Genomic DNA, 13970 nt, shown 5'->3' with positions numbered 1-13970 from the left:
AAATAAATTGCCAGTTCCATGTATAATACCCCAGAACACATGGCAGGATAAATACAGAGCAAATTCCATAAACAATACCCCAGAACATATTAAAATAAATGCATTGCCAATTAATGGTATAATACCACCCAGAACACATGGCAAGATAAAGCAAGTGGCAATTCCATGGCTAAAATGTGTTTGTGTGTGTGTAAGATATCTGACCCAAAGAGCTTACAGTTATACAGATTACAAAGTATGTGATGAGAGAACATTGATTCCTTCCTTAGTAATAAAGAACCATGCAGAAGTAATCAGAGTTAACCCTTTCCCTGACAGAATGGGGCTCAGAGATCAGACTCTATTGTAGGAGTCTAGAGAGAGCTGGGTATCTGCCTGGGCTGCTGTCATAGTAAAGTTTTACAAGAGGGGTGTGTGTATATGTGTGAGTGTGTGTATGTGAAGTGCAGGCTGAGGGGGTGGGGGCAGCCCTGGGAAGTGTAGTCCTATGAAGTGCCTCAATCAGGGGGAAGGAGGCGGATTCCTGAGACTTTAAGCACATGAGCCCACCATGCAAAAAGCACACAGAGCGGAGCAAGTGGCTGAGGAGCAGGACAGAATCTACATTGCCGTCTGGACTCAATGTGACTGGACTCAATGTGATCAGGAGAGCTGGAGGAGGCGCTGGACTGACTCACTACATTGTATTCTGCTGCTGCTTCTGGATCTGTAACCTGGGACTTCCTTGGGGCTGGTCGGGGATTTAATATCATTGCCTGTGCACAACTAGTAGCCCTCCCCACAGTGCTTTAGAGGGGCAGAAGGATAAGGACTTGTAACCTCATGTCAACTCCAGCAGGAACAACATCAAAAACCCTGTGTGTGCTGAGTTGCCCCAGGGGCGTAAACTGGATGTCTCAGGTTTAGCCTGTCATTGAGAGTAACCAACTCTACTGGGAGACTGTCCTCTGTTTGTCCTGGGAAGGGAGTCACTGAAGCTCCCCATTTTAATGAAGGTAAATTCATTGCGTTCTTAGCGCTGCATGATGTTACAATGATGGAATACAATGTTGGAATATAATAATGCCTATGGGCTCTATATTGTATAGGTCAGGAATCATTAGTGAATGGAGCAGCGAAGTGCAAGCAGTGATGCCTATTGTTACTCCAATGCAAAGTCACAGGACTGATGTCACAATTTCACTTTTAAAATAAGTTATCTTGTATCTGCAGAAAGGGGCTGGCTCCTCAGTCCGCTGTGGTCCTTGTGCAGGTGATATATATATATATATATCCAAAAAAGAACAGTAACTCCGAGTTAACTTGTGAAAAGCTGTTAGTGTATTAAAGTTAGCATGAAAATAGCCAACATGACATTTCAAGGGAAAGAAATAGAAAAAGGTCCCTGTGTGGCCCTGAAACGTCACATTGGCTATTTTCATGCTAAATTTAATACTAACACTAACAGCTTTTCACAAGGTAACTCGTGTTGCTGGTCTTTTTTTCAAAATGCCTGGCTCATTTACCGTGCACCCGAGGGAAAGTTTACAGGTGGAATTCTGCCCACAGGAGGGTATATATATATATATATATATATATATATATATATATATATATATATATATATATATATATATATATATATTTATATATTTATTTTGAATTCAAGTGGTAATATAATGACAAATGACAAATATTATTATATATAATTAAGAATACCTAGACTACACGAATACTTTAACTATGCCCCCAATTCATGAGCTGATCAGGTTCAACCAATTTAGGAAGAGAAGGGAGCAATCCCTTATCCACTGTGTATTCAGCCTTTCGATTTACATCTTTGCTTAAGTTGCCAAGTTAAATCATTCCATGCTTTCATTCATTGAGCTAATTTCCATTGAAGTATTTGGTCACACTAGAGGTAACTGGAGCCCGCATCACAGATAATTAAGCAGCTATTAGTGCCATTAAAGTGTACTGGAAGTACATATAATGAAAGAATACAGCATTGAATTTTAACCCATGGTTTAATTGATACAATGTAAAATAAACTCTTTTTGTGCCCAGGTTTTACATTTTCCTGGCCAATAGTTTGCATTTGTTTAATGTTGCTGTTTTGGGGAGACAGGAAAAGCCACCCTCATTTGAGGAAAATTAATGTTGTTCCTTCTTGATACAAATCCTCCATTTTAGTAGATTGTTTATGCAGTTGTGGAAAATTAAGAACTTTTCTGACTGATTGATTTCTGGTAGACGGCATCCATCACCTGTTGAAAGCAGCATATCCTTCCTTGCTTTTGTAATGTAGTCTCACTGAACTGTGTAAACGCTTAAAGGGATACTGTCATGGGAAAAATTTTTTTTTTTAAATGAATCAGTTAATAGTGCTGCTCCAGCAGAATTCTGCACTGAAATCCATTTCTCAAAAGAGCAAACAGATTTTTTTATATTCAATTTTGAAATCTGACATGGGGCTAGAGATATTGTCAATTTCCCAGCTGCCCCAAGTCATGTGACTTGTGCTCTGATAAATTTCAATCACTCTTTACTGCTGTACTGCAAGTTGGAGTGATTTCACCCCCTCCCTCCCTTCCCAGCAGCCAAACCAAAGAACAATGGGAAGGTAACCAGATAACAGCTCCCTAACACAAGATAACAGCTGCCTGGCAGATCTAAGAACAACACTCAATAGTAAAAACCCATGTCCCACTAAGACACATTCAGTTACATTGAGAAGGAACAACAGCAGCCTGCCAGAAAGCATTTCTCTCCTAAAGTGTAGGCACAAGTCACATGACCGGGGCAGCTGGGAAATTGACAAAATGTCTAGCCCCATGTCAGATTTCAAAATTGAATATAAAAAAATCTGTTTGCTCTTTTGAGAAATGGATTTCAGTGCAGAAGTCTGCTGGAGTAGCACTATTAACTGACACGTTTTGAAAAAAAACATGTTTTCCGATGACAGGATCCCTTTAATCTGAGGCATACAATGATATAGCCTCCCCTAGTTTTAGAAAGCCTCCTTTGCATTCTGACTATTTTAAATCTTCTAAAGCAGTCTTAACAAACTAAGACAAAAAGGCTTTCTGGGTTGAAGAGAATTTGAATATCATTGAAAAGGCAGGCAGCTTTAGTTGTTAAAAAAAGCAGCATCCTTTGATTTCCAGCACATAGCATTATTGAAATGGAGAAAAGAGAGCCTTTCTGTAAATAATCTTCCTCAGTTTGTGGCAGCCTTCCTTAATCTCAAGTAGATGAGTTAAATTAATTGTGGAAGTGCAGCCTCCCTTGATTTCTTATTAATGGACTCATTTGTTAATAGACAAAGGACTTGTTGTCATGCAGATGGCCGTATTGTTAGTAAGACTTTCACTGCTTAGTGAGAGAAAGCCTCATAAATGTGTGTCATCGATTTCCAGTAGAGTCCAAAATAGTATTTATTTGTGGAGACTGGAATGGCATAGCTTGTTTTCCAGTAGATAAGAGTTTTTCACAGTACACATCCAGATTCAGTTGTGAGATGACCTTGTTGAGGTGTGTTCTCACTTTCTTTCTTTTAGTTAGCCTCATTCTGATCTGGAGAAGTGACCTCCCATGCTTTCTCCTAAATGGCCTCATTCAGATGAGAAGTTAATATTCTGTCATATAACATGCTTGTTTAATGTTAAACTTAAAAATAATTGGAGACCAGATGTGACGTTGACCTGCCTTGCTTTGTCACAGGTAGCTGTGTTCAGATGCAGAGAGGTGGCCTCCTTTCTTTCTTCTATAGCCTCATTCAGATGTGGATGCGGTGGCCTCCCATGCTTTGTTCTAGATTTCCTCATTCAGATTTGGAAACGTGATTTCCCTTGCTTTCTCCTAGATAGCCTTGTTCAGATGAAGAGAGGTGACTACCTCCCTTACTTTCTACTAGATTAGAGTATTCAGATGTGGAGAGGTGACCTCCTTTGCTTTCTCCAAGATTAACTCATCCAGATGCAGAAATGTGACCTCCTTTACTTTCTCCTAGATAACCTCATTCAGATGTGGGCAAGGTGGCCTCCCTTGCTTTGTTCTAGATTGCTTCATTCTGATTTGGAAATGTGATCTCCCTTGCTTTCTCCTAGATAGCCTTGTTCAAATGTGACCTCCCTTGCTTTCTGCTTGATTAGGTTATTCGGATGTGGAGAGGTGACATCCCTTGCTATATCCTATATAGCCTGATTCTGATGTGGACAGGTGACCTCATTTGATTTCTCCTAGATGAACTCATCCAGGTGTGAAGATATGACCACCCCATCTTTATCCTAGATAGCCTCATTTAGATGTGGAGATGTGACCTCCATTGTGTTCTAGTAGCTAGCCTCATTTTATATATGGATAGATGAACTCATCCAGATGTGGAGAGGTGACCATCCTTGCTTTATTCTAGATACCCTCATTCAGATGTGGATATGTGACCTCCCTTGTGTTCCAGTAGCTAGCCTCAAATATAAATGGATAGGGAGAGCCAAGCTGAATAGCAACTTTGCTTTCATAAAACATGGCTTCTTTTCCATGAATTAGTTTCCAAGGTGGAGCAGTAACAACCTTACTTTCTTACAACAGCCTCCACCTGCAAATGCAGGTTTCTGTGTAAGGTGCACATTTTATCTGCTAAGTTTATGGCTGTAGCACTTGCGCACATGTGGTAACTCCTAAGCAGGTCCTCTTAGCCAAAACACTGAACAAGCGCTGCCTGTTACCTACCATTTGCACAGAGCTTGGGACACCAGGAGGGGCTGATCACAAAAATGTACTCAGTGGTACTCAGGCTTTGTGGTACATTCACCACTGAAACCACATAAATATTTGTGGCTGCCACTGGGTAAGTGGTTAGGAGAAGCAATGACTCATAAACTGGGTATTCATAGCGTTGGCACTGTGCATTGCATGGTAACAGTTTGTGTGTGGTTACATTGTATCAGTAGCCATCTCTATGACAAACAGCTTATTTTTAGTCATATCATGACTGCCGAATACGTCTGAGCTATAAAAAGCATAAAAATAGTAATGATAATAAATCAGGGCAGGAGTGTTGAAGCCACAGCTCTCCATTCTTATAATCTGCAATTATCAGCACTCTCCTCCCTCCACCATTCATATGAGGATTGTGGGAGCTGTAGATTGCAGTATCTCTGGAACCACAAGAGTGACAAACCCTATTATGCAATATGTACGGTATGGGTGAAAATGGAAAGTAACTCAAAATGTTGTCAGATTGTGATGTAAAATGAATGTATGTACACAGTTCTCCATACACTGATGTGACCCGTACTCTCTATTGCATAGATACAGATATGTGCTGTTTTTAGCAAGCTGGGAGTATATTTCTCTTCCCAACCTTGCAGTCTTGACAAAACTGGAGGAAAGTTTAATCTGGAGTCATAACCCACAGTGATTATTAAAAATGTTGCTTTCGTTGGTCTGTCCAAAGTGAAAACTTCATTGACAAATGCCCCATATACAGTGTATATGGGGTATCAGCAGACAGCCATGGATATTAGTAGCTCTTGTGCATTATACTCACTTTCTGATTATAAACGTGTATTATACTCATGCTGAAACTTCCAAGGGAACTAATTACACGTATGGATGTTATACTGATTTGTGCAGGATAAATAGCTGTAGCCTCCAGGTAGAGTCGCTGGCATGTCAGCAATCTGTGCGAGGGGCTTGTAGTGAGTTATTTATTTCCTGAAGCCGCAGGTATCAGCATTAATCTCTCAAAGACAAGAGTAGTGTCTCCGGAATTCCTGACATCCCTGAAGTAATGGGCTGTGTGTATTCTTCACTTTGTGTTCAGGCAATTCTTGCTCTGGTGCATTTAAATAAACCCAAGAGGCTGTTTTTGCTTCATTATATCTTAGTTTGGATCTAGTACAAGATATTGTTTCATTATAACAAGAAAAAGGAAATCATTTTTAAAAATGTGGATTATTTGGCTAAAATGGAGTCTATAGAAGACGGCTTCTCAGTAATTCAGAGCTTTCTATATAAGGACTTTCCGGATAATGGATCCCATACCTGTACTAGCGAAATCTTGTGTGGCAGCTGTATAGGGAGAGAGTAGAAAGCAGCGGGATGGATAGTTGGCCCAGCTGCACAGGCATGTATATGAAAAAATTCCACAAAGGCTCCGCCCTTGAGGAGCAAATATCTAGGGTGGTGGTAACATCTATATAAAGTAGAAACTTCTGATCTATGTCATTTATGCTGTTGTTGGAGTGCAACTTCAGTCTTTGTGTCTGCGACTCCTATGCTTGGGGCCTGGAGAATCTGCCCCCTATCTTTCTTCCCTAAAGGTAGTGCTGTAGGGGTGACTGCTTTGAATTGGGGGTGGTGAGGGTCACTTTGCATCACCACATACTGTATTTATATGTGATATAAAAGGTCATCCTGCCTCCATAGTCACTAGAGAGGCCCATTTTGCACTTAATTAGCAGATCTAGAAGTTTGAAATAGCTTTGCGTGTGCTTGCTATGCCTTGTGAATGGTTTGTCACTGTTTAGCAGGTACGTCGGTGCAAATAGTGAGTGCACTTTACTTGCATAGGCTACAGAACCTCAGATATATTGCTTTTTCATGTGTAATATCTTGATTTTTTTTGAGAAAATGCAGTTAAGTACCCCCCCCCCCAGAAGTTCATGTCCCCTTTACATGGCAACACAAAATCACTGGCACACAGGTAATGCTGGCAGGTTAAACCTTGCTTAAATTTATTGCAGTATGCAACGTTTCAGGTTACCCCCTTTTATCAAGCATCCCTTTACATGGCCCACAGCTGAGAAAAGCTTGGATGCAGAGGCCTGTGCTCTGGACAACTAACATGGATTTTTCTCACATCAGTTATAGGAGATAGTGGTATATACATGCTAACTACCCAGTTTCTCGGTCACACAGGGGTGATACAGTAAACACGAGGCAGGTCTCGTCACAGTGAGCAGTTGTAGAGTGTATGGATTGATTACCCCAGATGGAACTTGACATTGCTTTGGTGAACGTTTTGGTCACTATTTCAACATATTTATTTTTGGCTTATTGATGTACGCGAAGAGGAAACAGAGGGTTGTTTTACCACATGAATTGCCACCTTCACTAGAAAAAAAAAATTGCCATTTTTATTTTACAAAATTTGCCAGGTTATGAAAGTTTGAACACATTTCTGTGGTTTTTATGTGTTATTACTGTTTTGCTAATGAAGGTGACTTGCCCTTTAAACCTTTGAGTTAACTTTTGATGTATAGAGTGATATTCAGAGACAATTTGCAATTGGTTTTCATTTTTTATTTGTGGTTTTTGAATAATTTAGATTTTTATTCAGCATCTCTCCAGTTTGCAGTTTCTGTTATCTGGTTGCTAAGGTCCAATTTACTCTAGCAACCATGCATTGGTTTGAATAGGGGACATGAATAGGAGAGGGTCTGATTAGAAATCTGGGCAATAAAAAGTAGCAATAACAATAAATGTTTAGCCTTATAGAGCCTTATAGAGCATTTGTTTTCTAGATGGGGTCAGTGACCCCCCATTAGAAAGCTGGCAAGAGTCAAAAGAAGAAGGCATATAATTCAAAAACTGTAAAAAAATAAAGAAGACCAATTGAAAATTTTCTTAGAAGTGGCCATTATATAACATACTAAAAGTTTATTTAAAGGTGAACCACCCTTAAGCTGCAAGTCACAGTTTCCCTTCTACTTCTACCTGCCGCGACCTTCGGGTCGGTCGCGGCAAAAACACATTGTGCATGCGCACACACATGCCACAGTGGGGGGTTCAGGAGGGCGGCCCTGGAACTGCAGCCCCGTTACCCCCAGTCCGACCCTGTTATGTCCCCATGCAAGGATGTAGCATTAATGTCCTTGTTTCAAGGAGGCCGAGGGACATTTCCCCTTTACTCGCTTCCTGCTCCCGATGATGGCATGTATGGAAGTGAGCAGCTGAGACTAAATTGCATTCACACCTTGCTGACAGGCAGCCCTTGTCATTAGCACATTAACTTCCATTAAACCGTGTAAATATTTACTTCAATCCAATAAATGTCACTGCATAACACTTACATGTGAAAACCACTGTATATCTGCAGAAAATGCTTGGCATGTTAGCAGGCAGTAGCGATTAAATCATTTTCGAGGTACATTTCTCTTCCTGTTATTTCGGAATAGGAAGCTGTCCCTGACCTCCAGTGGTAAGGCTACAGTGCAACATGGTCAACTGCCTGTTTTAAAAAGTGGGTGTTTGGTACAAGGACATAATTTGCCAGCGTTTGCTAACACATTATATTCATTACTTGGTTAGCCTGTTTGTTAGATCTCATTTAAATTTCCATGCAGGTTTGCCAAATGCTTTAAATAGTGTCAAATAGTTAAATCGACCCAGATAAGTGCCCAAATATCTGAAGTTTATTCAGCGGGTAAAAAGAAAGGTTCAGTCTCAGAAGACTAGGTGGCCTACTATTGTTATGTGAAGGTTTTATATTCTCCTATAATGTTACACATCCCTGTCTCCTATATACACCAGTTTATCCTGTATCAACACCATTTCTGCCTGCCCCGACTGCCAGAAAATTCCGGTGTTCCTTGGTGACCCGCTAACCTTTCTTCCTGGCAAGGTGACAGATGATTCATGGAGTAGCTGCTTTGAATTCTTTCCTGGCCTTTCTAAACTGAAGCCTTGTTTTATTCAGTCAGTCAGTTGGCTGAGGTACCAAAAGAGGCCATTTTTAAGTGAAGACCCTGTTTTAATTATTTTTTTCTGATTCAGATGGTATTTACCTAATAAAGCATGCATTTTTGTCAGCTGTGCAGAAGCTTACATGGAAAAATATTAGAAAATTACTATTTTATATGAATGTTTACATTATTTCTATATATGGCCATTCCTTTGCTTACGTCATCTGTGATGTTTCTAAGATGGCTGCCAGGGCTGCCCAGTAGAAAGCAACTGTGTCATCACCTTGACACACTCATTCCCACGTCCAGACTGTTTTGCTTGTGGTATGTGGTGAATGCTTTGGAATTTATAGCAATTATATTTGGAGTAGGGTGAAAAAAAAAAGAAAGGTCATCTGTGAGAGAAAGAATTGAAGGAACAGAATGTCCGTTACAGTTGATATGAATGCGTAACAGGTTTATTTGCATTTAAAACAAATATTGTTCATTGTTTATTTGCAAATACACTAATCCCATATTGAAACGCTGCCATTTCAAATACTGCAGCCTGTCCCTCAGTCTAGTATGAGGCACTGTGCCCACACACAAACCAAGGGATGCAAACATGCTTGGTTATATCAGTCCCTTCTATTTAAACCCTCCTTCCTGTTTCAGAGAGAACCCACATTATTTTCTGTCAGGTGATCAGTGAGTGACACACAGAACATCACAAAATGGCAGCTCAAAGTAAAAGATGTAAAAGGGCAAAATTTACTGATATGTATATGCCAATTTGATAAGATTTTTTTTATAGGTGACTTTTTATGCTATAAATTACCTGTTGGTCGAAAATTTCCTTCAGAAGATATAAGTTTTAAAAGGGGTTGTTCATCTTTGAGTTAATGTTTAATATGATGCAGAGAGGGATATTCTGAGACAATTTGCAATTGGTTTTAATTTTTTATTATTTGTGGTTTTTGAGTTATTTAGCTTTTTATTCAGCAGCTCTCCAGCTTGCAATTTCAGCAATCTGGTTCCTAGTGTCCTAATTTGCCCCCCCCATTTGAAAGATAGAAAGATGAGTAATACAAAGTAGCAATAAATGTGTAGCCTTACAGATAGGATTGCTACCAAGCCGGTATTATTACTGGTCTAGCCGGCAAAACACCTGCCAAGCCTGGGGTCGATATTAAAATTTACCTATAACTTAACTGTTTTCCTCCTTCTGGCCATCGCTGCGACATGGCCCACCCCCTTTTTACATCACGCCCTGACCCTTTTTCATCATGGCCCGCCCCCTCTTCATCACAACACGCCCCTTTTGTTCACGCCCCCACCTCCGGCTGGTAGAAAATTTATGAAAAGTTGGCAACCCTACTTACAGAGCATTTGTTTTTAGATGGGGTCAGTGACCCCCATTTGAAAGCTAGAAAGAATCAGAAGAACATGGCAAATACTTAAAAAGCTATAAAAAAATAAATAATGAAGACCAATATAAAAGTTGCTAAGAAGTGGCCATTCTATAACTAAAAATTAACTTAAAGGTGAACCACCCCTTTCATTTTAAATGTGCACTTTTTGTCCCCAATCTTTGTCACGCAGGCATTCACACTACCAACTGATTTGTGAATCTTTAAGATTCTTAACTAAACTGTGTTGTTTATCTCTTTATAATATGTGATTGTTTAGTGATCATGTGGCCACCAGTTACTTCAAAGTGAAAGATCAATAAAGCAATTGATTATCTAGCACTTAGCTGGCAATTGTGTTTTACATCTACTAAGTGATTTATTACCCTGCTGGTGTAACAGCCTCCAGAAGGTCACATTTCCAAACAATGCTACTTTTCACTAAAGAAATTAAGGATAACTTTAAAAATGGTCAATCTTTTTGCGACAGCGCACTCCGGATCCCACACATAGACCGGCGCAGTCAGGAGTTATAGTTAAAAGGTATAAGCTTTATTTGAACATTAGATATATGTAAAAGCGTCCGAGCTCTGACGCGTTTCGTGTCTATGCACTTCCTCAGAGACCTTTAAAAATGGCAAAAACAAATGGCCAGTATGTTGCTATTCTGATGATGATGATGATGATGCTTCAGTAATTCTGCTAATTACATGTTTTGTTAACACATTTTTCTTGCTGAAGAAGACTGATGTTCAAGAGATGCCTTTATTGGCTATTTCAGCTAGACACGTTTTTTAAGTGTGTTTTGCCAAGGGCACCTTTTACCTATTGTGATCAGTCATTCTATATACCTGCCTGTATGTTGCGCTTTATGTTTGAGTTTGACATATGATATACAGCTGAGGCACCTCTGATCAGAGCATATGTTTCAGCATGTATGTCAATCTATCTTTAGGTTTTCATTTATTGAAAGCTGAGGCTTAAAGTTATAATGGAGACATTAGGGCGTTCATACCGCCCCAACATTTTGGAAAAGATTTATGTGGCCACACCCCCTAATTACTATGTTCATGGCAGGTTATAAAAGTTTGATCACATGTGTTATTACAGTTTTGCTAATGAAGGCAAATTTAAGCAGCAAGTCATTTTCCCAAAGAGACTTGCTTATCTTAAATTGTTACAATTGCTCCTGTGTTTATCTTAAATTGTTACAATTGCTTCCGTGTTTATCTTAAATTGATACAATTGCTTCTTTGCTTATCTTAAATTGTTATAAAAATATCTAAGTGCACCTGCCACTTATTCTGGGCAGAATAAGTGGGAACTTTGTATCTTTTTCTGGCTGTTCAGTGCAGGAGATCAAAGAGAAAGTTGGGACATTTCAGTAACAAGCCCCTGACTACAGACTGAGCTGTCAAAAATGTAACTGTCCCGCGGAAAAAATGGGACAGTTAAGAGGTATTGGGCGTTGGTTGAAAAAATGACAAGTTGACGAGCTGTTTGGCCAATCTAAACATTGGGATAAAGTATAAATTTTACTGGCCAGGCTCGTAAAATACTAACCAAGTGGCAACCTTATTAGTGGGCAGCTATTTGCCAGCCTTGTGAGTGCTGCTAAAATTCCCTGATGAGATATGGTTAAAATGGCCTTTAGTAGCTAAGCTACTGGTTATCTCCCAGCTGACTGCAGAATCAGCCCCATGCAATGCTAAATCTGGCCAAAAGCTGGGGCCATCCGATGGGCTTCCCCGATCAGTATCTGGCTGAAAGTCTGCCAGATGTCGATCGGGCAGAGTTAAAAATCCTGTCAGATCGCGGCCGCATCTGTTCGTTGATGCAGTCCCGCTGTCTGACCACCTGTACTGCCTGAATTATGATCCGATCGGAATCATGAACGGATCCAAACGGATCATCCAAATAATTGCCCACCTCAATGTGGGCATGTTGGGGGAGATCCACTCGTTTGGCAATATTGCCAAACAAGCGGATTTCTATGTGTATGGCCACCTTAAGGGCTCTTTCACACAGCCGTTTTTTGCCTGTGCTCCCTTGCGTTTTTGCCTGTGCTCCCTTGCGTAGACGCAGTCAATTATTTTGAAGGGGGCTGTACTCACACAGACGCATGTAAGCGGTGAAATGCAACATGCTGCGTCTCAACCTGCGTTTCGCACATGTGTCTGTGTGAGTACAGCCCCCTACAAAATAATTGACGGGAGAAAGGGCAATGCAGGGGAACGCAGGCAAAACCAGCCGTGTGTAAGAGCCCTAAGAGATTAGAGTCCAATGCAAAAAAATCCATTTGCAGACACGTTGGGTTAACTGGCTTTATTCACTAAAGCCTTACATAAACAATTAAGTATACTGAGAGATGTATAGTCCTCAAAGCCTTGTTCTAACAAATGACATGAAAGACCAGCCCACAACTGTTTACTAACACAGCGTCCCAGCGTCAATACCCCAAGGTATGAAGTTGGACACTGTTTCTCCTTGAATCTGTGCCAAGCGTTTCTGGTTTTAGATGTGGAATAGCTGTGTGAAAGGTCAGGGGAAGTCCCAATACAACATTAGCAATGAGAAAGCTACGCACATTTTGTAGGGATGTATTCATTTCACCAAGGGCATAGGGCTGGAGTGATCAAATACAGCTGTATTGAGTCAATGCTGCAGAACAATCGCTGAGTAGCGCTAACAGGGCAGTTTAAAATTAGGGTTTTCATCTACAGTAAAAATAAAAAATAAAACTAGACAGAGATGTTATTTACCCTAACCCCCTTGACTTTTTTTTAAATACATTGAATATGTATAATTTATTTTTATTAACCTGTATTTTTAGAGCGCCAACATATTGCGCAGTATAATGATTGTTCGGGGTGCAGATGGTGTTCTCCTTTCCATTGAATTCAAGGTTTCATACTGACATTTATTTCCTTGCTTTACTGTGTTTGCTTTGGTTGTCTCTTTTAAAAGTGAAGAAGAAGTGAAATTACCGGGTAGTGCCAAGTTGTTAGGAACCACCTAGAGATTGTAGTCACTTGCTACCAAGAGCTGTAACGTCTCTTCATCAAAAAACACTCCAGCCCAGCCTACTATTTGCTGAGTATGGCAGTGCCATTGTTTTCTGAAAAAACACATAAACAATAGCATGTGGCTCTGTTATTTGTACAAAAAATTATAAATCAAAATTAAAAACGAAAAAAAGCAAGAAAGTTATATATGGTAGCCTCTCCCCAGGAAAACCCCCAGTCCAAGGGTTGTCAATTGATTTTTGGAGTATACAGAAAAGTCAAAGTGGGAAGTGACCAACTATAAATAAAGCAGTAGCCCAAGTATTAATAAAGTTAAAAGGACTTTATGAGGACATACATAAGGACTTTATGAGGACATACATAAGCCTAACGCGTTTCGTGACTGAGTGGGGACGTAATCATAACCTATATAGGCCATTGTTTTCTGTTCTTACATATTGTAGATCCCCAATTGGGGTTGGGTGAGCCCATGTGCAGTAGGGAAGGTCTTCAGAGGTTTCTGCTACCCTGATTGACGCTCCTTTTCTTTAAAAAAATGCACTGGGGTGCTTACTGAGTGCCACACCACATTTTTATATTGTTCTCCCATGTGTCTCCTGCACCAGTACTTGCAAAACACTAGTCACCCCGATGGGAGATGATTGAAAGACCAGAAAAAGATGGCGGTGTGGATCTTAGCAAGCTTCTTAAAGTGCTGTATTTGTTCTATTTGCTAAGTCTAAAGTTAGTGTAGGATATAAGCATTGTGCTTGGGTATTATTATGATTGTGCAGTTTCATTGTAGGAGAAGAGAGGATTGCAGTTAATCGTTTGCTGTGTACTTATATGCACTTGTGTACTCTTTTTAGGAAATCTCATTTCTTTTGCTTTTACGGGATGGTTTTCCA

At 40.1% G+C, this 13970-nt stretch overlaps 1 protein-coding gene across 1 annotated transcript in view; it reads left to right on the top strand.

Annotated features, from left to right (window-relative positions):
* The first annotated feature begins 440 nt into the window (after window positions 1-440).
* adamtsl4.L (ADAMTS like 4 L homeolog) overlaps window positions 441-13970 on the top strand; it is a 121140-nt gene continuing 107610 nt past the window's right edge. Inside the window, exon 1 of the mRNA XM_018231352.2 lies at window positions 441-995. The gene's annotated coding sequence lies outside the window, so the exon portion shown is untranslated. The remainder of the gene's footprint in view (window positions 996-13970) is intronic.

The sequence above is a fragment of the Xenopus laevis genome, chromosome 8L (assembly GCF_017654675.1).
Source record: "Xenopus laevis strain J_2021 chromosome 8L, Xenopus_laevis_v10.1, whole genome shotgun sequence".
In the NCBI taxonomy this organism is placed as follows: Eukaryota; Metazoa; Chordata; class Amphibia; order Anura; family Pipidae; genus Xenopus; species Xenopus laevis.
The sequence above is the reverse complement of the archived record's forward strand: the minus strand, read 5'-3'. Positions and strand labels throughout refer to the sequence as shown.